The sequence below is a fragment of the Cervus canadensis genome, chromosome 21 (genome assembly GCF_019320065.1).
Source record: "Cervus canadensis isolate Bull #8, Minnesota chromosome 21, ASM1932006v1, whole genome shotgun sequence".
Taxonomy (NCBI): domain Eukaryota; kingdom Metazoa; phylum Chordata; class Mammalia; order Artiodactyla; family Cervidae; genus Cervus; species Cervus canadensis.
In genome coordinates, this window is record NC_057406.1 from 51,731,836 (window position 1) to 51,755,421 (window position 23,586).

General features: G+C 43.1%; 1 protein-coding gene, 1 non-coding gene and 1 pseudogene across 4 annotated transcripts in view; 2 read left to right on the forward strand and 1 right to left on the reverse strand.

Moving 5' to 3' along the window:
- Nucleotides 1-3,268: 3,268 nt before the first annotated feature.
- Nucleotides 3,269-3,340, reverse strand: TRNAA-UGC. The gene has a single exon. It is a non-coding gene; the product is annotated as a tRNA-Ala (tRNA).
- Nucleotides 3,341-3,672: 332 nt separating this feature from the next.
- On the forward strand, nt 3,673-4,372 carry LOC122423280 (annotated as a pseudogene).
- Nucleotides 4,373-12,390: 8,018 nt separating this feature from the next.
- Nucleotides 12,391-23,586, forward strand: part of TXNRD1 (thioredoxin reductase 1) — a 59,598-nt gene continuing 48,402 nt past the window's right edge. The window contains exons 1-2 of one of the 3 annotated variants that reach the window (XM_043440147.1): nt 12,391-12,546; nt 14,004-14,098. The gene's annotated coding sequence lies outside the window, so the exon portion shown is untranslated. Of the gene's footprint in view, nt 12,547-12,571; nt 12,596-14,003; nt 14,099-23,586 lie in introns of those variants that run through there. The other 2 variants (XM_043440149.1, XM_043440148.1) reach the window with 2 other exon arrangements.

A 23,586-nucleotide genomic window follows, 5' to 3' on the forward strand; every position in this document is an offset into this window, starting at 1 on the left:
TTTTCTTTCCTCTAGAATTGAAATGGGACACCATAAGACCTAAAACAAATGGGGTGTAGGAAGGGAATGTTTGTGCTTGTTCTAGTGTCTGTACAGTATGCATGTATGTACATGTAATACAAAATGCATGTGCTATTTTTACTATTTTTTTTTTAAGTTCCTCATGTCTTTTCATTTCTTTTACTAAGTTGGTTGAGAAACTTATGTTTTTCTTCTACCAGGGAAAGAACAAGCTCTGAGCCATGAGAATGGATGACTATGAAAAATGACATGCTTAACTTTATACTGCTAATTAAAAGAATGATGGATAGGTTACCCCCTTGAATTAAGTTTTATACAGAGTCTAGTGTAACACATTTTATTTATTTATTTATTTTAGTGTAACACATTTTAAACAGTTACTGTGGGAAAATCCTTGCACTGAGGCCTTCCTAGATTTGTGCCATGCCTAAAGGACATAATGATGATAAAAACAACTCAAATATTGAATGTCTATACTACATTCTGTGGAGAAGGAAATGGCAACCCACTCCAGTACTTTTGCCTGGGAAATCCCATGAGAGAAGCCTGGCAGGCTACAGTCCATGGGGTCGCAAAGAGTCGGACACGACTGAGCGACTTTACTTCACTTACTTCATTCACTTCACCACATTCTGAGCCCTTTACATCTACTTACTCATCTAATTTCCACAACTGTGACATAAACTGCAGGTACTGGTTCTTTTTTTTAAAAAAAATCACCATTTACAGATCAGTAAACTGAGGCACACAAAGGTGATGGAACCTTCCTAAGGGCATGCCACTTGTCAGCAGAAATGCCAGGTTGTGTGGCGTCAGAGGAGGCTCTCATAGCTATTGCTCTGTACTGCTTGTCAGTAGAAAGCTGTCTGAGGCTACGGGACCAGCTCAGATATTCACAGAAGAGGAGACCGAGGCACATTTGAAGGCGGAAGTGCTTAAATATTAAATAGTCCTGGATACAAGAGAAGGAGGCGATGTTTAAGGGATGTTGTGTTCCCAGGTCCATTTGGAATTAGAATAGGTCATGGGGCTGTGGTAAAGGTGAGCTTTACTGTTAAATCTCTACCCTTCTGAGATTGGAAAGAAGTCTGGATATAGAGAGCTGCTGTGCAGAGGAGCTGTAGGAGGGAAAGTACTTTGTACCTGAGGACCTTGAACATTCAGGTGTGTGCTGGAACTGGTTCTTACTAGGTCAAGAGAACCGCGGTTAAACATCCAGGAATTTTGCAAGCAGGTCGGCAGCTTGAAATCAGCCTAAGTGGGGGTTTTTATACCATGGAAATTGGCAAATGCTCCAAATAAGGGCTTCCCCCCACTACCATCCAAAGCTGGTTTCCCAGGACACCTTAGACTCTTTTCTCTACTTCAGTAACATTTGAAAGCCTGCCATCCTACCAGTTGAATTCAAACCTCGAGTGAATGCCTGCCTGCTATGGGGAAGGCACTGAGCCAGGTAGTAGGGGTGCAAAAACCAGCCCCTGAGTGAAAAAGACTGTGGTGGGGAGAGAAGAACATGGGGCATGTGTCCTGGACTAGCTATCAGACCTTTGGCCACTCACTTATCCTTGGTTTACTCATCTGCAAATGGAGGTGATGATACATCTCCCAGAAGGTTATTAAGATGATTAATGAGAACATGACATGTGAAGCTCCCACCACAGAGGTGCTCAGTAATCGACAGTTCTGAGAGTGGCAGCCACGTAAACAGAAAGCGTTAACGTAGCGACGTAAGAAATAAAGATGGAGTGACTAATGCCGTGTTTGATCAGAGAAGGCTTCACAGAGATTATGGTCCCCCAACCAGGATTTCAGAGTTTTCAAGGTAGATCTTTCATGGATGAATTCTGACCTGATTCTTGTCAGAAAATTCATCCTTTCTTTTGTCCCTAGAGCATGTTCCTTTTGCCTCTTTTTCAGCCCGTACCTCACAATACATTACTGAATAGTAAGAGAAACAGTAGACTTAGAAGTAGGCACACCTAGATTTATTTCCCAACTTCAGCACAACTGCTTTGTGACCTTTGACAAGATTCTTAACTTCCTGGAATTTCTGTTTCTTATTTTGTAATATGGTGTAATACTTGGATTATTGTGAGGATTAACTGAGAATGTAGGGGGCAGAGCCATATACTGAACTGCCTTGGGAACCCCAGACTGACCCTAGCATTTATTTTTTGTTTCATCTCCTCTTACATTTCTGCATTTCATGCAAAAACACGCCATTTCTTTTCTACTACTGTGTCTTTCTCCGTGATTCCCTCTGCCAAGAAAAATTCAGTTCATGAGGTAGAAGAGCATCATGGTAAGAGCCAAGGGCTAGGTATCAGTCTCAGCTCTGCCATTCATTAGCGAGGTGACCAGGGGAAGATGATTTTCGTCTCTGTGCCTCTGTTTTTTCAGTTGTCTGTAAAATGTCTGTATCTCACTCGTCAGATTATTGTGAGGATTAAATTAGCCATATAAAAACCCAAGTCTATGCCTGGTACATGGTAAGCACTGAAAATCTCTCAGGGCTTCATCCCACTCCCATTCCTACCACCTTTATTATTCCTCCAGGTATGATTCAAATATCACCTGCTTTGTGAAGTCTTCTTCAATTTTCCTACACCTTCATTCACTTGCCCTCTGTGAAGTTGATGGACCACCACATGTTCCAGGTACACTTCCTAGGCATATTGCAAGTGTTATTTTATCCAGATCACCCCATATGTTCTTATTTACTATCCCAGCCACCCTCTGGGGTTGATCAAATTTTCGAAGGTCAAATTCACCTTTATAAGAGGACTGAGAATCTTTGATAGCTGACCCTGTCACGTACAGACTCCCCCCTCCCCTTTTCCTCTTAGAAAAAGATTGAATCTACAAGTTAACTAGTCATATCCCTATTGTACAGATTGAATCTTTCAACAAATAATTATTTTTAAGTATTTATTTATTTGGCTGCACTGGATCTTAGTTGGGCACATGGGATCTTTAGTTGCAGCATGTGGGCTGTAGTTCCCTGGGCCCCCTGCACTGGGAGAACTGAGTTTTGGCCACTGGACCACCAGGGAAATCATTCAACAAATATTTATTGAGCAGTTACTAAGTGTGGGCACTGAATTAAGTGCTGGGAAGACTGTGGGGGACATAAATAATCTCTGCCATATGTGGCTATTTACATTTAAATTAATTAAAAATAAATGAAATTTAAAACTCACATCTGTACTTGTCATATTTTCTGAGCATTAAACAGGGAGAAATCAAATGGAGATGCTGGGAATTGAACCCAGGACCTCATACATGCAAAGCATGCGCTCTACCACTGAGCTACATCCCCAAGTGCTCTAGTTGTGTTTTATTTGCTCAATAACTACATGTGATAGTTGGACAGCGCTGATACAGAATATTTGCATCATCACAGAAAGTTCTATTGGACTAAGCTATTCCAGAGGGGAGGCTGACATTGATCAAATACCCATACATGAAAATATAACTGCACCTGTGGTAAGTACCAATCAGAAAGAATGCATGGTGACACAGCATTTCAGAGGGCAATTTGGCAAGACATGTTTGAACTAAGATTTGTTGAGTGAGTTAGCAAAGCCTATAGTTAGATTAATTAAAAAGATTGAACTTTCTTTGCTACATCTACTGTGGGAATGAACCATTCTCAGCAATCAGACTATTCCAGAAAATGCCAATGTTACTTTGAAGGGACGCACAGTTATTGTGAAGAGTCCTAAAGGCACCCTGTGGAGGGACTTCAATCACATCAATGTAGAGCTCAGTCTCCCTGGAAAGAAAAAGAAGGGGCTCCAGGTTGATAGATGGTGGGGAAATAGAAAAGAATTGGCGACTGTTTGCACTATTTGTAATCATGTACGGAACATGATCAAGTGTGTAACACTGGACTTCTGTTACATGATGAGGTCTGTGTGTGCTCGCTTCTCCATCTATGTCAAGAATGTTTCTCATGTTGAAATCCAAATTTGGGAAGGTTAAAAATACATCCCCTTGGGGTTCAGATGAAACAGGGTGTTGCTTGTTCAGTATCTCGAGCCCAGAAAGATGAGTTGATTCTTGAAGGAAACAACACTAAGCTTGTTTCAAAGCATTCAGCAAATGATAACAGGTAAAAACAAGGATATTAGGGACTTCCCTGGTGGTCTAGTGGCTAGGAATCCCTGCTCCCAATACAGGGGGCCTGGGTTTGATCTCTGGTCATGGAACTAGATACCCCCATGTCTCAACTAAGACCCAGCACAGTAAAAAAAAAATTATTATTATTTTAAACAAGCAAGGATATCAGAAAATTTTTGAATGGGATCTATGTTTCTGAAAAGGAACAGTTCAGCAAGCTGACAAATAAGATCTGAGTGGTCTGGCTATAGAAACAGCAAGATGCCAGATGGTTTTTCTGACTTATTTGTGATATTTAAAGATGCAATAAAAGCTCTTTTGATTTGGGGTGGGGGGAGAGGTTGAAAAAAAAAGGCTAATGGCTAGGGCATAAAGATGGAGAGATTTGGGTGACTCTCTAAAGAGGTAGAAGGACCACAGAAGACCCTGTAGAAAAAGAGTGAGAAAGCTGAGAGGCTTAGTAACTTGACTCTAATCAGTGATAGAACCCAGATTTGACTTAAGTCTGTGCTGCATAATGGAGGCATATTCAAAGGACTTTACCTCTGTAATTTACAGATCTCATCTTGCTACTTTCCTCTTTGGAAATCACCAAATTTCCCTAGATTATTTCTTCAGCAAAAAATATGCTGTAATAATTTGCTTCTTAGACAAAACAAACCCAAAAAAAACCTTCCTACATCCCTCTTTAGCCACTTTCCCATTTTTTTTTTCCTTCTTCTGTTTTTACAACAAAACTCCTTGAAAGAGTTGGCTATACTTATTACCTCCAGGTAGCTCAAGTGGTAAAGGAGATGCAGGTGACTCAGGTTCAATTCCTAAGTCAGGAAGATCTCCTGGAGGAGAAAATGGCAATCCACTTCAGTACTCTTGCCTGGGAAATCCCATAGACAAAGGAGCCTGGTGTGGGCTGCAGTCCATGGGGTTGCAAAGCATGACTGAGTACACATGCATTACCTCCATGTCCTCTTTTGTTTTTTTCTGTTTCTTGTTGAACCTCCTCTACTTAGGCTTTCCTCCTCCCTCACACATCCTTATCATTTTCAATGAAGTCAGCAGTGACTTTGCTGACTCAATGCTTGTCTTGCAGGATTTCTTAGCAACACCTGATATAACTGATCTTCCTCCTTTTTGAAGCATGTCTTCCTTGGCTTTTGATTTACCACATTCTCTTGGTTTTCCTTCACTGCCCTCCAGTTCCTTCTCGGCCTCCTTTGCTGGACATGTCTCCTTTGCACTTTGCCAGGGCTCAGTCGTGGACTGTCTTCATTTCTCCAAATACATTAACTTACTAGGTAATTTCATGTAGTCCCATGATAGCTGATTTTATGGTACCCAGTTGTTTGATCAGACTCATACCAGTCTAGATGTTGCTGTGAAGGTGTTTTTTTTTTTTTTTGACGTGATTAACATCAAAATCAATAGACTTTGAGTAAAGCAGATTACTCTCCATAAAGTAAGAAAGCTTCCTATAATCAGCTGAAGACCCTCCAAGAAAAGATTGAGGTCTCCTGCAGAGGAAAAAAAATTGGGCCTTCATGCTCAAGACTGCAACATTAAAGACTGCTGGAGTTTCCAGCCTGCTGGCCTATTGTATAGGTTTCAGACTTGCCAGCCCCGACATCCTGTGAGCCAAAAACATCTCTCTCTGTCTCTGTTGCTTTTGTTTCTCTGGAGAACCCGACGTTATATACAATTCTATATCCATGGCTTTAAATATCTTTTATATTTGACTTCCACTTTTTATTTCTAACCCTGACTTCTCCCTTGAATTCCAGATGTGCGTACCAACTGCCTACTCAGAACTCTCTATGTGAATAGCAGCAGGTCTCAAACCACACCATGGATTTGTTCAGAACTGTTGCTTTCCATCTCGCCCATCTTTTCTCCTCCTCCTGAGCGTCCCGCTTTTAATTAAGGAGTACCCACATCTACCAGCTGAGGTCAACACCCTGGAGTCATCATTGATTTTTTTTCTTTCTTTTACATTCCTCATTCCATCCATTTGTAAAACTAATTAGCATTATCTTCAGATAACATTGTCTCACCTCACTAATGCAAACCTTTGTCATCTCAGCTTGTAGCACCACAATTTCCTGACTGGCCTGCGTTCCTCCACTCTTGAGCCTCTATCTTAGTCTGTTCTCCACACAGCAGAGCAATCCTGTAAGGGTGCAAATTAGATCATTTCTCTCTCCTCTCTTGTGACACTTTGGCTTCTTATCACATTAAGAATGAAATCCAAAGTCCTGACTATGGCCTTTGGGATCCGACCCCTGGCTACTTCTCTGACCTCCCTCCCTACCACTTTCTCCCTCACACATTGAGTTTTAGACACACTGGTTCCTTTGCAGATCCGCAGGCAAATCAGGCAGTCTCCCCATTTAGGAGTTTAGCATACCCTGTTTCCTCTGCTTAGAAAGATTTCCCTCTTAAGTCTTGCTCCTTCATTTCATTCTGGTCTCTGCCCGAGTGCCGAATATTTAGATCTTTCCTGACCGCTCTACCCTACTTTATTCTCAGGGTACAAAGAATTCTTTCCAAAAAGTTGTTTGTTTTTTCCCCTCCTGTGAGGGGAGCAGTGAAGTTAGGCTGGTAACTGCAGGGATTGGGCATATGGGGTCATGGGAGATTTAAAAAAATGGGAACACTACCGTGTGTTTGTGTGATGGTGGGAATGATCATGTGGGAACAAAAAGCTGATGATGCCCGAGAAGAAGGCTAATTTGAGGAGTGAAATTATCGAAGATTGAGAAGTCAAGAAAACATGAAAATCTGAACACAAGTGGAGAGGTTGGCCTTCATTAAAACAAGGATGAAGGCAGGGAATATGCCAGCTTGGTGGTTGTGTTGGAAATAGGTGGGAGTTCTTTCTGGTTATACTATTTTCTTAAAGTAAAAAGCAGGTCATGAAACAATGGCAAAGTGTGGGTGTTGTTGACTTAAAGAAAAACACAAGAGTTGGAGTTTATTAAGTTTTATTCAGGATCTTACTGAGAACTATAGCCCAGAGACAGTGCTCATGATTTTTTTTTTTTTCCTTTCGGCTAGGAAGTCAAGCATGTGTGTGTGTGCTTAGTTGCTCAGTCATGTCCGACTCTTTGCGACCCCATGGATTATAGCCTGCGAAGTTCCTCTGTACATGGGATTCTCCAGGCAGGAAGACAGGAGTGGGTTGCCATGCCCTTTTCCAGGGGATCTTCCCAATCCAGGAACTGAACCCAGGTCTCTTGCATTGTAGGCGGGAGCCACCACGGAAGCCCAGGAAGTCAAGCATACATCTTGATAAAAGATTACTTCTTATCACAAAGGACAGGTATCTCAACTTAATGAGTATGGGAGGATGCAAAAATCTGGGGTCACTGAAATTCTTCCTGAGACATGCCTCTAACTGTTTAAGGACCTGTTTATTCAAAGCATAGAATGCTTCATCCTGCTTCCATCCCGAATTCCTCTCACGTTTGTGGGCAGTTGAATTGGGTTGCAACTTAATCCTTACAGAACTGGGTGTTGAGTGTTGAGGAGGGGGAAATTTCCCAGTCTGACTCTCTTGAGTCCTTGTGGCTGGACTAATAATAAAATTGACACAAGACAGATTAACAGGAGAAAAAGAAACAAATTTTAATTCATGTCCATGGAGCACCCATAGAAATGGGATCCATGAAGTGGCCAAAGGAGGCAGCTTTTATATTTTTTAGACAAAGAAACAGTACCTTTGTGAGGAACTGATAGGACAAAGAAACTGAGGTTCTCGGTGCCCAATTAGTGGCAAATACAAACAGAATGTGGGCTTGGGGTATATTCAGTTCAGTTCAGTTCAGTTGCTGAGTCGTGTCCGAGTCTTTGTGACCCCATGGACTGCAGGACCAGGCCTCCCTGTCCATCACCAACTCTTGGAACTTGCTCAAACTCATGTCCATGGGTCGGTGATGCCCAAACAGGTTTGCTTCTATAGGCGTCCTGGCGCCACATTCCCTATCTCTGGTGATGAGGGTGTCCTTCTGCCTGCAGGTGCAGGAGTGGCTTACTTCTTGCCCTCAGAGAGGCAGAAAGGAGAGTCAGAGTGTCCTCCTCGCACGGGGGCCACTTCTTTATTTTTGCCGTGCTGTGTCTTCTTTGCTCTGCACGGGCTTTCTCTAGTTGCAGTGGGCGGGGGCTGCTCCAGTGGTGTGCGGGTTTCTTCTTGCAGTGGTTTCTCTTGTTGCAGAGCACAGGCTCAAGGGCGCATGGGCTTCAGTAGTTGCAGCTCATGAGCTTAGTTGCCCCAAAGCATGTGGGATTTTCCCACATCAAGGACTGAACCCGTGTCCCTTGCATTGACAGGCAAATTCTTAACCACTGGACCACCAGGGAAATCCTGGGGCCATTTCTTAAGTAATTAGTTAAAAAAAAATCAGTGTTGAGGCACATTTTGGGGTGGCGTAACCTGGGCCCCAACTTGAGTAATGCTCTTTATTTTCTTTTGTTCACAGTGTGTTAGAGGTTTGGTATGAAAGAGTCACTCTGGAAATTGGGAAAACAAACATATCAGTGATACAAAGGACTGCTGGGCAGCTTTGGAGACACATTGAGATTAGTGGCCTTGACTTTAAAGTGAAATTACTTTTAATTTCTTTGTTTTCTCCAGCTGTGTTTTCTGGTTAAGTAGGGTACAGAGTATGTGGATATCTAGATTTAACAAGGGTGGCCCTTGCCAAGTCAGTACAATTGAGGACTTGGACCTTATTTGGAGGTTCCTAGAGAGCCACTGAAGGTGTGAACAGAGAAGATTTGAGCGTCAGAAAGGTGACTCCAGGTCTGTGTGTGTGTGTGTGTGTGAAAGAGAGAGAGAGAGAAAGGCTTATTGAGGAACGGTAGTTTAGTGCAATAGTACCCTTGATCAAATACTTATGTAGACCCATTAATAGTGTGCTTAGACAACAGCTCAGGAGCAGAGGGTCTTTTCCAGCATTTTCTGCACACTTACTATATATAACAGGTTCCAGGAGGGCACATTCAATCAAGCAAGGTTTTGCCTTCTCAAAACTCTGTTGGATTTAGATGGTTTGTGTAATTATTTTTAGGTGTTTGGGCACACCAGTTGGATATGACTGAGTGACTGAACTAAACTGAACTGAAGAGGGAAGGAGTGATAAACCCTCAGGTAGAAATCAGGCAAGCCCTCCCAGAGGAGGTGACATTTCAAATGAGCTTTGAGGGAGGAGGCCCTTAGGGAGGGAAGATAATTTTAGGCAGGAGGAATAACAGGAACCCAGTCAAGAGAGGCAAGATGTACCACTGGAACAAATGCTGCCTGATGAGAGGTGGGGGGCAATGAGGCTCTTTTCTCATTAACCAGCGACTAAATAGAACTAAGGCATTCTCTATTTCCCAACAAGGATAAGATACCTGGGCCTGGAATTGCAGCAAGAATCGTTTGAAAGCAAAGTGAAACTTTTTTAAATGGTGATTTAAAAAAAAAAAAACATGAAAAGTAACTACATGGGGCCAGCTACTCTTGGGATTTGTGTTATTAATATAATCTGCTCACTTAAGAACAGTGTGAAGGGGACTTCCCTAGTGGTGTAGTGGTTGAAACTCTGTGCTTCCAGTACAGAGGGGCATGGGTTTGATCCCTGGTCAGGGAACTAAGATCTGCCTGCCATATGGCCAGACAAACAAAAAACAGTGTCAAGTTAAAAATGCCTTATCTAGCCTTTTCTGGTAATTCTGCCTGTCTGTCATATAAGTCAACCCTTATCACTTGCTTTTAGCATATTAAGTTAAATGATTTTAAAGTCCTTCTGTATCCTAAGATGTGCTTTTGAAATAAACTGTAGTTTCTGAAGATTTTTAAGAATTCAGAGTCATGACCCTGATTCATGGGTTGTTTTGTGTAGCTTGAATGAAACAAGGCAAATACATGGTTAATACAGAGCTCAACATCACAGCCAGGAGTAAATGTTACGTTTTCTCCCTTAATCCCAGCTTTCTTTCCTTCACATTTTCCATTCTTTGCTCTCTTAAGTCACCTTGTTTCCTGAACACTTATGTGCTAGATCTATCCTCTCTTCTCAGGACTCCAGAATTGTCGTGGTCCATGCGTGGGTTGGAGAAAAATTTCCAGACATTAGACAGAATGAGAGGGAAATAAAGTTTATTAGAGTGGGAGACTCTGTTAGAACAGCGGGCCAGCTCAAGCGAGAACTGACGTTGAACAGGGGTCCTTGGTCCACTTTTATACCCAGGTACAAGGAGTGGGACGGGGGTCTTGAGGGTCACTTGCTGATTGGATGAGGCACATATACTAGGTGGGGGGTGGAAGAGTAAGGCAAATACCTTCTCCCTGTGGCTCAGGAGGACCTGAAATCCATTAACAGTTACCACACGGGGGAGGGAAGGACGATAAGGGTCTGGTTTTTCTGTTCCTGCATTCCAAGACCCTCCTTGGTTTTATCTGCTCTTTGGTCTTTGGGTCACCGCAAGAATCAGGTGAGACATGCACATAAATAACCACCAAACAGAGAGAGTGTCAGTTTAGCGTCTCGTAGGGGAACAAAACTTGTCACCCAAAATGTGTCTCTTTGGTTTGAGGATTCTTTGGGGTCGATTATTTTTAAGAAACAAAACCTCAGGAAGAACTTTTTACCTTGTCCCCTTACCTGCCAACAGGGCCTATTCCAGGAAAAACAATTATTGTCATAGAAAAGTACAGTGTGAATTAGGTGTGGTAGACTGGGGGAATTCAGCAAGGCCTGTTTGGTTGAGGTTCTCTCTGGGTCCCACTGTGCCTGCGTGCGTGTGTTCTCAGTTGGTCCGACTCTTTGCAACCCCATGGACTGTTAGCCCGCCAGATTCCTCTGTCCATGAGATTCTTCAGGCAAGAATACTGGAGTGGGTTGCCATGCCCTCCTCCAGGGGATCTTCCCGACCCAAGGATCAACCCCAGGGATCAAACCCGCATTTTTTTTGTCTCCTGCATTGGCAGGTGGATTCTTTACCACTAAGCCACCTGGGAAACCTGAATGACCCAACAAATGTTTATCAGATATTTGCTCATTTTCTTCTTCCTGTAAATTTCCTTTCTTGCCTTTGAAGTCCCAAACCCTTTACCTCCTTCTTCTCTGGGACAGTATACAAGCTTCAACCTGCCTAACTTTTCCTTGGACCTCATATTCTCATGTTAATTTCGTAAGTGTGTAGTTAAATTTTATGTTCTCCTGTAATTTGTCTCATGACAATTTAATTCCTAGACCTCTAGAAAAACCTAGGAGACTGGAGAAAATGTTTTTTCCCCCTCCCCTAAATGTATAGTGTGTGTGTGTGTGTGTGTGTGTGTGTGTGTGTGTGTGCATGCACACGTGTGCATACATTCAGAACCGGAGAGGCTTCACTAAGCCTCTGCCTTGCACTGGGAAAGGGACTCAAAGGAGCAAATTGTGGCTTCATGGATTCTTTAGAGACCCTCAACCCTTTCATCTGAGCGTGCTTCAGTCAGGCAGTAACCATATGGCACAGTGGGGAAGGTTATTTATTTATTCAGCAAATATTCATAGCCACCTACCAGTATCAAGTGCTGAGTAAGAACATGAGTAAGAGCAAGGAGGTATGAGAGAGTGGGGCTCACCTGGGCAGCTGGCTGCAGGTGGCTGCCACGGCTGGAGTTAAACATACTCTCAGTTTTCCTTAAGACAAACATGACAGACTGAAATCTGAGTGGGATAAGAAGAAGTACTACAAAGCGAAGTTACGCTTGGTAAGAATTTGTCACTTTTCAGAATTAGTCAGGATGGACTGGAAGTTTCTTTTAAAAGACACATCACTTCCTTTACAGAATCACCAGACTGACTAATCCATTACCGTAGGGTAATGGATCCCAAACTGCTGTTCACTAGAATCATTCAGGGAGTTTTAAAAAACCTCAGACGCCCAGGTCGCAGCCAATACCAATTATTAATACATCGGAATGTTTGGGAGTGTGTACCAGGTGTCAGAATTTTTTGAAGTTTCTTGCCGGATCACAATCGGTAACACAGTTCCAGAGTCACTGCCTGAGGGCATAGTCCAGTTCAGTTAAGGCACACTCTTTTGGTTCCGGTTCTACACATTCCTTAAGTTGCGTTTGCACCTTTTTTGGGTTGGGGGCGCTGTGAGCAGGAAGAGCATGGGCTGTCACCCAATTAGGAGATCCCACTTTGCTAAGCCCATCCGCGTAGGCGCCAGCGCTGCACGAGGAGTGGATTTTTGCTTTGTCATTCTGACTCTGGCGGTTTGCCCGCCCATTTAAGAGGAGGGCGTGGCTTCTCGGAGCCACTTGGAGCCCGCGGACCTTTCGCTCAGTTCGCTCCAGTCCCGCATTGCACCCGGAGCTGAAGGCTCTGGGACGTCCGGAGGACCGCCGGGTGTCCGAGGGCTCGCGTTCGTGTAAGCTTCGGGTTCACTGGAAACGGAGGAAGCCTGGAGCCCACGGGCGGTGAGCTCGCCGGGCCCAGAGCATCCTCCTGCCGGATGCCTTGGGGATGCAGGGGGAAGGGAGACGTTTGAAGGCGTGTCTGAGCAGGGGTGAGGCTTCTCTAAGGCGGGGGAGTTTTTGGCGTCGGTCATTGTTTCGCCCAGGTCGGTGAAAGCTTAGCGCGTCGGTAGGTGAGACCGGCCCTCTGTCGACTGGTAGTTTCCTGTCTCTAGCTTTTCTTTATAGGGACGGTTTGCAGAATATTGGAGAAAAATGGGGTTTTGTATCATTTCGTAGAGCACGAGTCTGGAAATGTAGATGCAAATATGATGAATAGTTTAACAGCCTTGTCAGCCGTAAGCGAGTATAACAATTTAAGGATGCCTTTCGAGTAATCTTCACACCACTGAATCTTCAGAAATTGCGAGAGGTTGGCAAGTCGTATGTGTCTCCGTGTGTGCAAGCGGGGAGACCACGCTCAGACTGCTGTGACTCCCCAGGCTGTTACAGGAGACGGCCAAGAGGAACGGGTGCTCATCTCACTGGATCAGGCCGGGTAGGCGTTTAAAGGCTACACTGCGCTGCCGGGTTTGAATCCTGGCTCAGCTGTTGAGTAGCTTGCTTGAGTTTGGGCAGGAAAGTGTTTCTGTGCCTCTTCCCTATCTGTGAAATGGACCTGATAAAACATATTATGAAACGGTAGTGGTGAATATCTAGTGTTGATATATGCAAAGCACGGCAGAATCGGTCCTGCTATTATTGTTATTATAAGACTGTACTTTTGGGTGCTTGGGTGGTTTTTGTCTGATGAATGGACCTGATGTCAGGATAACTGGAGTCTATTTTTAATTCTCACTGACTCATTCTCTACCTGAGTTCATCCGTTTGCACCCAGGCTGTCATGTAGGGTGTTGCTTTATTATTTCAAGGCTCTTAAATAAAGGCACCCTCAGCGGGCAGAGTGTCCTTAATCTTGCCCCGTGGTTTCAGATTTCAAAGAAACTTTGGAATTTGGTTTTCTGCATGCTTTAGCGATGCAGAGTTCAAAGGAAGATGAAGTTGGGAGGTGTTTTTTTAATAAAAACTGAGGTAATTGTGCCTTAGCCTTCTTTATGAGGCTTTTCTGAATTCTGGACTTGCCGGGAAAGTCGGACGCGTATTTTAGCGAGACTTGTTTATCTTCGAGTCCGGCCGGAACCCGGGGGTTTGTGGCTGGCCGCGATGCCACGTTTCCAGGCCGCGTGCAGGTGCGCGGGTCCGAGACCCGAGCCGGCGCGCGGCCGTGGTCAAGGTCAGGGCCGGGCCGGGGCCGGGCGGTGGCCGGGGGGAGTGCAGTTGGGGACGCGGAAGCCCCGCCCTCGTCGCGCACTTCCCGCCGCGGCCCCGGGGCGGAAAGACTGACCGGCTCCGCTCTGCTTTTGTGCCACAGAGGACGGGCTGGGCCTCGAGGGAGCGCTGTCCGAACGGACCTCCAAAACCCTTGTGAAACGGAGAAAGATAGGCCGCCATGGTCCGACCCTGAAGGTAGGTGGGGGACCTTAACGTCTCTTTCACCCGCCTGAACTGGGAACAAGCCCCCCGAGCCGGTCTCAGAGCCAGAGTGATTGTGAGCGAACCTCCAAAAGGAGCACATCCTTAGACAAACGACGGAGAAACGCGGGCGCCAGCTCACGTGTGAATCGACTTGGATGAGACACATTTCAGAACAGGGAAGCTTGGAAGGGCAGAGGGGCCTATTTTCATCCCCTTTCCTTCCTATTTCCCTCCCTCTCTCTTCCAGTAAATCTAAATAACTTTTTTTTTTTTTTTTTTTTAGCAGCAGTGTAAAACTGCTGAAAGTGAGTTGTTTAGAGAAGTACCGAGAAAAGTGGGTCTGGCAATGGTTATCTTTGTCCGACCCTATCATCTTCCTTTTTAATTCTTAGGGAGGGAAACCCAGAAACCCAAGTCTCAGGGGAGAGCAACCTCAGACTCCTGGAGTGAGTTCATTTCCCTGCAGTGGTCTTTTTTCCAGCTCAGAGTTAACCTGGTAGAACCAAGGGAAAGAAAAAAAATCCTTGCTTTGGGTGTTGGTGAGCTGGTGACAGCCCTCCCTTAGGCCCATCTACTGAGGGCTGGATGGGTCATGGCCTACCTCACTGGCCCAATGCTGGCGGGCAGGGTGCCCCTTTGGAGGGATATGCAACATGGATGGTGTTCTATTAACACATCAGGTGGGGGAGATACTCACAATCTTATCACCTTGATATATCTACTTTAATTTTTGCTGATTTTTTTTTTTGGTCGTCCTTGTTTAATTGTATTTGTAATTTTTAAGAAATGGAACTCATACTTGACCATTGCCGTCTTAAATAAGCTTGAGTTCTCAGTTTGACAGTGTATTTAGATATGTTTGCCTTCAGGATGACTGGAACAATTAATTTGCATTTTTATTTACTATCTTTTTTTCTAAAAGAATCATTTATTACCTTTTTGAAGAATGGGTACAGAAAATGGCGATAGACTTCAAAGACACAGTAAATAATGGAAAATAATTGAAATAAAAAAGGCTTTTGTTGTTTGTTGTTTAGTCACTTAGTCATGCCCTACTCTTTTTGCTTCCCCATGGACTGTAGCCTGCCAGGCTCCTCTGTCAGTGGGATTTCCCAGGCAAGAATACTGGAGTGGGTTACGTTGCCATTTTCTCCTCCAGGGAATCTTCCTGACCCAGGGATCAAACCCATATCCCCCCAGTCTGCATTGGCAGGCAGATTGTTTACCACTGAGCCACCCCTAAAAAGGCTTTTAGCTTGATATAAAATATATTGTGTTACTCAGACCTTTATTTTGCAAGTAAAATGAAACAAAGTCCTATTAATATTCCTTTCTGTCTGATCTCCCTACTTGTGTCATAAATTTGCACTTAAAAAGGTGTATAGGCATTTGATCTTTATATCAATTCTATAGATAATCCTGGCTTTAATACCAATGGGAGTAAAAAGAATGTTTATGAATTTTTTAATAAGCTTTGCACCCACTTAATTGATAAGATCTGATGTTCTCAATTCTATATGATCATAGTTAATTTTAGCCATTTAATGAAGTGCAGTGCCATGAACAAAAAGCCTACTGCCAAATTATAATTAAAATTAAAAAAATTATTTAGCATATCTCTTCCAAGTAAACTTATCACTCTCCTTTGTATCATTTGATTTGTTTTTGGTTTTTAATGAGTACTAAAAAATGGAAGAAGACGGCTAGATAAGGACTACTGCTTTGAAATGTTTATGAATTTGCAGCAAATTGACCACATTTGGGGCTAAATGGTAAGTCCTGAAATTCTTAGGGAAAATTGGGTTTGAGTGGAGAAAGGCATTTATTTAGTGGAGAATTGAGTGCTTATGGGATTATTGCTCGGAGAAGGCAGTGGCAACCCACTCCAGTGCTCTTGCCTGGAAAATCCCATAGACGGAGGAGCCTCATAGGCTGCAGTCCATGGGGTCGCTAAGAGTCGGATACAAGTGAGTGACTTCCCTTACGCTTTTCACTTTCATGCATTGGAGAAGGAAATGGCAACCCACTCCAGTGTTCTTGCCTGGAGAATCCCAGGGACGGGGGAGCCTGGTGGGCTTCCGTCTATGGGGTCACACAGAGTCGGACACGACTGAAGCAACTTAGCAGCAGCAGCAGGATCAGTGTTATATCCTAAAGTCCACACCTTAAAGGTTAAGATTTCCTGCTTTAATTGCAACCTAAACAATGAAATGGGAGTTGATAAAAATGCCTGCTTTTCTTTTCTCCTCTTAATATTGTTTCTTCATTTGCCTTCCTTTCCCTCAGTAAACAGCAGCAGCACCAAAACCTGCCTTGCATTCACCGTGAACTGTAGGAGACCAGGGAGCAGGGTCCTACTGGAAGGACCTGATAAGTTTAGACTATGTGATAAAGGCTTTAAAGAAGTGTCTTTCAAAAAAACTGCAGTCACCTGGAATGCTTGTTAAACATTCATGCTGGGCTATATTCCTTGAACTCTCTGGAAGGGGCTAGGTTCTGCCTTTTAATTTATTTTAAACAAGCCCCCTCAGGTAATTCTTATGATATATATCTCGTTTTGAGATTTACTTTAATGTATGAGGTAGTTTGGTCAAGATTAGTTGCTAAATAATTAGAATTGAGGAAAACCAAACAAAAGATTATGACTTTAATACCCGGAAGGTATTTTAGTTAAATATTTTAGTATAAAGGTAAATATTTTAGTTCTTAAGAGCAAGTTTGCAAATTTTCTTACAGGAAATCTTATATGTAAATCAGCATCTCCTGGATTCCAGAGTTTTGAAACCACTTGTACAAAATGAATGCCTGTTGGTGGTGTTGAGAGGAAAAGCACAGCGAGTGGAAAAGCACTTGCTGGAATACGAAGGGCCAAACATAGTTAGCACTTAAGCAGTTTGAGAGAATAATCTGGGGAGATGAGACTAAAACTTGCAACATGGGACTTATTTTATTCCAGGCAGTAACAGGAGAGGTGACACGGAGCAGCGCTTTTTGAGGGACATCCAATGAATTATGGAACCAGTGTCGGGCAAGCTCAGAGATGATAGTGTGGTGGTCCGGCTGCAGGGCCTGGGGCGGGGGGCACTGAAATAGGCAGGTCTCCTTTCAAGCTGAACTTCTGAAGTTACCAGAAACCAGAAACTCCTGACTGAATGGACATCAGGAAATGGAGCGGTAATTTAATAACTCTGACTAGTCCACTTTCTTAATACTCTACTAAAAGGAGCAGAAAACTTGATTCTCTCTGAGACAATCCCTTCTGGGGAGATTAGTAATGTCTGTGCTTTTCAGCCTAATTAAGGTTGAGGCCTAAGGAGTGTTGAAGGACTGCTTTGACCCTGGTTTCTTAAGAAGGTAAGAGGTAAGGACTAACAATGTTTAGAAGGGGCATAGATTGTTCGCAGTGCAAATACATTTATCTGGCGCTGATTCTACAGTACAGTTTTTAGTAGCTGTGACTCTATGGTGAGACCCAATGCCTTCTCCCCTCGCTTTAACCAAGAGATGACTCAAACCTCTTCGCTGTCTGTCCTTGTACAATGGTGTCACTGTTCTGGTCCAGGCTTCAGATTTCTTTTCGCCTTTATGTTTTGTGTTCATTTCGCCAGGCCTGACTGTTTCCCACGTAGGTGCCTTCTGCCTCTGTTAACTCTTGCCCAGGCTGCTTCAGGTACTCACTGCCTCCTGCCTCTGTAGTCTCTAACTGGCTGCCTTCATCTCTCTTCCTGCCCTTCCTGTCCATCTGCTGCATAGTCATCTTCCTGACTGCTTGTTTGCTGCCCCCAGATCTGCATCCAGGATAGAGTGTACATTTCTTAATTTGGTTTTCTGTGTCCCCAGGGTTTGGCCCCAACCTGCTTTTCGGGTTGTCTCTTGCTCCGCTCTGTTGCCTATACTGGAAGCTTGTGGGAATACTGTCGCAGCTATAGTCCCTAACATTTCCCTCCTTTGGTCTGTTCTCTATTTCATTTCAAAAGTCATTTTCTGACTTTTCCTGCTCAGACCCATTTTTCCACCTGCCCACTTGGGTCAGAGTACAAGGCCAGATTTGCCTCTTTCCCCTCCTCTGTGCTTCCTCAGTACTCGCACAAATCCCCATCTCTGGGAATAGAGGAGTCCTGCCAATATCAAGAGTGAAGAGCTAGACTTATTCTTAGTGCCTGTGTTTCCAGATCTGTCTTAAGATCTCATCAGATATTTAAATGAGCATGCCTATCAATGAGAGTAGCTATCATGTATTGAATGTGTCTTCTGTGCTAGCTTCTAAATGCTGTGATCTCTAGTTGATTTAATCCTCATCCAGATGACAGGGTGGAGACCCTCAGAACTTAAGGAGTACGCCCAGACGACACAGCGGCAGAGCCAGGATGGAGCGCAGGGCTGTCTGTAAAGCTCACTGAACTGTTCTCACACTTCTGGCACTTGGCTTTGTGTTTCGTCTTTTGGGATGCGTGCCTGATCTCTTGGGTATGACTGTATGCTCATGACTCACGGCCGAGCCCATGCACATCTTGGTATTCCTAGCATAGTTCTGGCAAACTGGCGTTGGTGTGCAGCATACTTGCAGGCTGGAATTGCATTCCTCTGTGCCTACTACGTTGTACCTTCCTTTAGGACAAAAATGGTTTATTTTTGTGTCTTCCATGTGTTGTGTTAATACCTGGTATGCACTCAGTAAATACTTGTGGAATGAATGGTTGATGGCAGAGCCAGAGGACTGACTTTAGTGAGGGATTTAGCTATGAGGTGTCTGATTTTGTGGAAGTGGACTGTCTCTCTCAGCAATTGTCCCCAGAATGGTTCAGGAGAGGTTCTAGGCAGCATATAATGCAGTTCAGACTTTTAAGGAGCTGTGTGATTGGAGCATTGTCCACTTAAACAATTTATGTAGCTGTGTCCAGGTCAACTGAGAAGAAAGTCACATTATGTCTATTCAGCTAATGCTTATTGAGCCCCTGTATTCTTGCTGTTGAGTTAGGCCCTGTCTTTGTCATCTGTAACATCTGTAGGGCAATATATATATTTAAAAATACATTTGTCACCTGATGTTTGTAATACGGTTTTTTTTACAAAGAGTTATGGCCACTCTGTATGACAGAGAAGTCATCTGATGGGTGACATTTACAAATGAGGAAAGTCAAACTCTGAAGAAAGCACTACTTTTAACTCTGGCCTCAAGGGCTGAGTTTTTCCAAGGCTGCCTCCTTTAGAAGCCACACACCCAGTGCTTCCCTACCCCTAGTCTATCAAAATGATGTTCCTGGTCATTGCTGGCTTCTGAGATGTCCCAGGAGAGTTGATAATGGCTCTTATAGTGGAAAATGTTCTCTTTTCATCTCACAGCCTTGTTTATGTTAGTTGTTGGGGCTTGGCAAGTCAGCCAGTACTTGGTTTTCTGAAGTGTCAGTTAAATGTATGACTTTAAACCACAGAGCAAGGGCGGAGGTTTTATGTACTCTGAAGTATCTCAATGGGTGGGTCCAAGTTATTTTGTGGGACGTGACTGTCATTTTATCTTTTTACTTCAGCTAACAGTAAAGCATTATTTGAATAGAACAGTTATTCAAAGCCTGTTTTAGATACAGAGTATTTTCAAAGAATCTGCTGAAATCCATTTATAGAAAAATACACATAAAGAATTCTGCGTATAATTTCAGACTCACTTTGTGGCCCAGATTTAGAATATCTAGTAGAGTGGTTTATCTTTCAAAGTGCTATACACAACTGTCGCCTCAGTTGTGTCCAACTCTTTGCGACTTTATGGACTATAGCCCATCAGGCTCCTCTCTCCATGGGATTCTCCAAGCAACAATACTGAAGTGGGTTGCCATGCCCTCCTCCAGGGGTTCTTCCCAACCCAGGGATTGAACCTGCATTTTTTATGTCTCCTGAATTGACAGACGGGTTCTTTACCACTGGTGATACCTGGGAAGCTTAACTGAAGCCTTAGTAGGTTTTAAAATTTTATTATATAACAGATTTCACTGGTTTCATTATAGTGAGATATATTTCTGTTTTCCTCCTATTGATTCAGCCTTTAAAACATTTTTCTGTTCCTAAAACAATATCCAGGAGTGAGGCTACTGGTTTGTTACATTTTTTTCTGTTTAGTGTTTTAATGTTTATTAAACATTTGCTACCTTTGGGATAACTGAAGATTTAAGTAACTACTCAGTAGTTGTAAATATTGTCAAATCTATTACGTAATTCTGATTCATTCAATACTTATAGTAGCTTTATGACAGAGTAGTAGTATTCATATTTTACAGATGAGGAGACCAGAGGCTGACAGGGTTAAGCAGCCTGTCTAAGGAAATGCTAATAGGTCATGATTGGCCTTCCCCCATGGCTCTAGTGGTGAAGAATCCACCTGCAATGCAGGAGACACAGGAAATGTGGGTTCAATCCCTGGGTAGGAAAGATCCCCTGGAGGAGGAAATGGCAACCCACTCCACTATTCTTGCCTGGAGAATCCCATGAACAGAGGAGCCTGGTGGGCTATAGTCCATAGGATTGAAAAGAGTAGGATATGACTGAGCACGCATGCCTTACACATGATTGGAACCCAGCTTTGCCTCCTTCCACTGTCCATGGAGTTTTCAGAAGCTCATTTTAAAAACAGATAATCTGCCTTGATCATTGCAAAGTTTAATATGAACAGGCAAACAAAGCAAAAACATACACCTAAAAACATAGCCTTAAAGGAGATGAAAATGAAAAAGAACGTGTATACAACACCCAGCTACTCCAGCAAATCAAACTAGGCCTTCAGCACGTCTCTTCACAGCTTATCCTGGCAGGATGAAGGGAGAAAAACTGCAAGAAGGAACAGGAAAGTATCAGGAGGTAGCTAATAGCAGGGTATCTTTTAGCATGCAGGACTAACCTGACTGGTTCCTGGCTTGGCTCAGAGGTCTCTTAGATATCTCTCTGTTATAGATTAATCAGGCAATAAAAACCCACTGGAAAAGATAGTGAATCCTGTATGACTTTTAAAATTTGACCATAGAGAGACCTGTAGCACACTGTAACATTCATCCATCCCATTAGGTTTGTGTTGAACACTGAGGGTTGTGGAAGGAGCTTAAGAATGCTTGGAACGAATGAATCTGAACTCCTAGCAAAGGGACTGAACAGTAACATTGGAGAAAAATATTGAAGAAAAGAAGAAAGGAAATAAAGGCCTTATGGAGCCTTTAGCAGCAACTCCGTTCTTCAAATGATCAGGGGAAATCATTAGATTTGAGATTTTTGCTTTGTAGCCACATCTAAACCTTGTGCTCTCAAGGCACATACCAAAAGGCAGACCATAATGCAAGTGTTACTTTCTGAGGATGCTATATGTTACGGAGGTTCTTAGGAGCAGGGATCTAGCAGAGAACAAATTTAGCACTGGAAATCACAACTTAATAACCTAATGCTTGTCTTGATATGTGCTGTTGCTCTGAGCAAGTTGTGTGGGCTGTTATCTCCTGAGAAATCCCTGTAAATGGTATTAGTAATACTTTATAAGTAGGTTGGGAAAATTCATTTACTTTTCTAAAGCATTTAAAAATTCTTTGATGAAAGGCTCTGTGTGGAGCAAATTGGTGCTAGCCTGTTTTCCATGCTCTGAGCTAGGGGTAGATAGACACCTTAGGGTGGGAGGATTGGCTTGTCTTTTGGAGTTCATCTATAAATTGCTTTTATTGAATTTGAAATAGATATCAGAAAGTCCCCAGAATATGGTTTAACTGTAAAACCAAACTTTTTGGGATTTGGAACTTGGGACTATGAGTTTTCACCAAAGATATAAAACAGGTTAAGTATTAGTTTGTACTTGGCCAGGCTTGGGGGTAAAATATGGCCCTTAGATGATCCTGGGCCCCAACTTTGTTTTCCTGTTGCTTTTTCTTCGTTTCAGAGAAATAAGCCTGAATTATGCAAAGCAGTCAACTTTCATTATCTATGTGTGAGATTTATTTCTTTCACTAGAAGAAGTTCATCTTTTGCTGCCAAATAAGTTGCAGTAGGTTCTGGAACAAAGTTTTTCATCTACAATTACACATTGAAATGTGTCTACTCAAATATATCCATGTGAAAATAGCTTAGCTTGGAAGATTTACAAATAAGTTCTTGCTTTAGGGGAGCTAACAGTTTAATTTGTTGCTATTCAGTCACTAAGTCACCTTCAACTCTTTGCAACCCCATGGACTGCAGCACCCCTAGCTTCCCTGTCCTTCACTGTGCTCCTGGAGTTTGCTCAAACTCATGTCATTGAGTCACTGATGCCATCCAACCATCTCATCCTCTTTGCCCCCTTTTCCTCCTGCCTTCAGTCTTTCCCAACATCAGGGTCTTTTCCAATGAGTCAGTTCTTCACATCAGGGGGCCAAAGTATTGGAGCCTCAGCTTCAGCATCAGTCCTTCCAATGAATATTCAGGGTTGATCTCCTTTAGGATGGACTGGTTTGATCTCCTTGTGTCCAAGGGACTCTCAAGAGTCTTCTCCAGTACCAGTTTGAAACCATCAATTCTTTGGCGCTTGTTTATGGTCGAACTCTCACATCCATACGTGACTACTGGAAAAACCATAGGTTTGACTATGCTTACCTTTGTTGGCAAAGTGATGTCTCTGCTTAATACGCTGCCTAGGTTTGTCACAGATTTTCTTCCAAGGAGCAAGCGTCTTTTTAAAAATTTTCATGGCTGCAGTCACTGTCCACAGTGATTTTGGAGCCCAAGAAAATAAAATCTGTCACTGTTTCCATTTTTTCCCCATTTGCCATGAAGTGATGGGACTGGATGCCATGGTCTTAGTTTTTTGAATGTTGGGTTTTAAGCCAGCTTTTTCCCTCTCTGCTTTTACCTTCAAGAGGCTCTTTAGTTCCTCTTTACTTTCTGCCTTTAGAGTGGTGTCATCTGCGTATCTGAGGTTGTTGATATTTCTCTCTGCAGTCTGATTCTAGCTTGTGAGTCATCCAGCCCGGCATTTTGTATGGTATACTCTGCATAAAAGTTGAATAAGCTTGGTGACAATATACAGCCTTGACCCACTCTTTCCCAATTTTGAACCAGTCCCATTGTTTGAACAGTCTAATAGAACAGGATGATATATATGTACAAATAACAGTAATGCGTCCTGTTTTTGAAAAACAGATGTTTCTTTCTGAATTTTAACCCTACTTTAAAAAAATAATGGTGAACAAAAATAGTAATATAACTATTTTTGAGTAACTTAATACTAGCCTTGCTGGCATATCGAGTGCAGCACTTTCACAGCATCATTTAGGATTTGAAATAGCTCAACTGGAATTCCATCACCTCCACTAGCTTTGTTCATTGTCACGCTACCTAAGGCCCACTTGTCGCTTGCTCCTTGGAAGAAAAGTTACGACCAACCTAGACAGCATATTGAAAAGCAGAGACATTACTTTGCCAACAAAGGTCCATCTAGTCAAGCTATGGTTTTTCCAGTTGTCATGTATGGATGTGAGAGT